The 1,554-nt window shown below is 35.7% G+C and overlaps 1 protein-coding gene across 1 annotated transcript in view; it reads right to left on the bottom strand.

The window, feature by feature from the left end:
- arhgef28a (Rho guanine nucleotide exchange factor (GEF) 28a) overlaps positions 1-1,554 on the bottom strand; it is a gene marked incomplete at its 3' end in the record, with an annotated part of 35,996 nt that overhangs the window by 3,086 nt on the left and 31,356 nt on the right.

Below are 1,554 nucleotides of genomic sequence, written 5' to 3'. Positions count from 1 at the left end.
GTCCCTGTTCTGCACTCTGGGTTCGCTCCTAACCGCAAACCATGACAAAACTCACAAATTAGCAGAACATTTTTGGTACTTGTACACAATTGTCAGTTGTTTTTACAGATGTGGTAAAATAATCCAACCGAAGTAACTCAGCATGTGCTGGTTATTGTTGAAGCGAGCTGCTGACAGTTTGTCTACCAGCAGAGACCGGCAGCTGCCATCTGTCATCAGCTTTGAGATTAAGACTTTGGTGTCTGTACATAAAGTTTCATTTGAACACAGAGGCAGATAAAAATTCAGTCCATGTAGAAGACAACCACAGTAGTGAATACTGTAGATATGAAGAGTCAGGCTTGTATAGTGGAGCTTCTCTGTTTTCACTGTGAGAGCAGAGAGGAAATGCCTCTGCGATGCCCAGGATTTCCCTTAGATTAGTGCAGGCTTGACTGCAGCAAACATCAAAGTCTGGATGGAAAGTGCTCCCATCAAGGGAGGTAATTTTCCATGTTGTTAATGTAGAATTACCATCAAGAACTTGTGTAGCTCCACAGTTAGGGTACAAGTCAAATACATACAAGTCCCATACTTGCTGATTTTACACAGGTACTCAGATTAAAAGTAAAGCATTTTTTTTTATTATACTTCATGTTTTTTTTTCATGATGTAATAATTATGTTTATTTTGAAGGCTGAGATTTTATACACCATACATACACAGTTGTTTTATTCTACAGTTTTATGGAAAAGTATCTGTTTTTTGTCTCCACTACAGCTGCAGCTAAATGCAGCATCCGTTATTGTTTCAGCTTTTCCTCTTCAACTTTTTATTGTGTGAACTTTGACATTTCAGATGCTGTCCAACATGAGTCACAGCAAAGAAGCTAGCTCATTATCATATATACATATAATTACACACACATACACACACACACACACACACACACACACACACATATATATACATATATATATATATATATATATATATCTGTGTGTACTAGGGCATTAACAGAGTAATTGAGTAATCTACACATCGATTGCTAGGACATCTATCGAGGTAAAAATGTTACATCGAGTATTTGTAGTGACTTCATATTATGTGACCACCGTATGACCGTAGGGGGCGGTGTTGCACTGTTGCAGGTCACAGAGTATGGTGTAACACCGGGTCCAATCCACCGAACCAGAACCAGTTTCGGTTTAAGTTTCGTTTTTGACGTGCTGCATGTTTCTTCACGTTTGCAGTTTAATAATAACTAATAGTTTAGTTTTGCCTTTGACTTATTTGCAGTATGATAAATGGTAGGAGCATAATATACGCTCCCAATGTTTTGTTGATCTTTTTTTGTAAATAATTACCTTTTTTTGCGGTTTTATTTTATTTTATTTTTTTTGTATTTTGAGATCTATGACGTCATCAAATACTCGAGTTCTACTCGGGTTTTATTATGTTAATGTCGAGTTTGAAAATTATATACTCGTTCAACCCCTAATATGCACAGTATATACACGTGTATATTTATGTATATATATATGTATATATATATATATATATATATATATATAT

The sequence above is a fragment of the Nematolebias whitei genome, chromosome 18 (assembly GCF_014905685.2).
Source record: "Nematolebias whitei isolate Nwh7 chromosome 18, NemWhi1, whole genome shotgun sequence".
In the NCBI taxonomy this organism is placed as follows: domain Eukaryota; kingdom Metazoa; phylum Chordata; class Actinopteri; order Cyprinodontiformes; family Rivulidae; genus Nematolebias; species Nematolebias whitei.
Note: the sequence above shows the minus strand (reverse complement) of the source record. Positions and strands in the feature narration are given on the sequence as shown.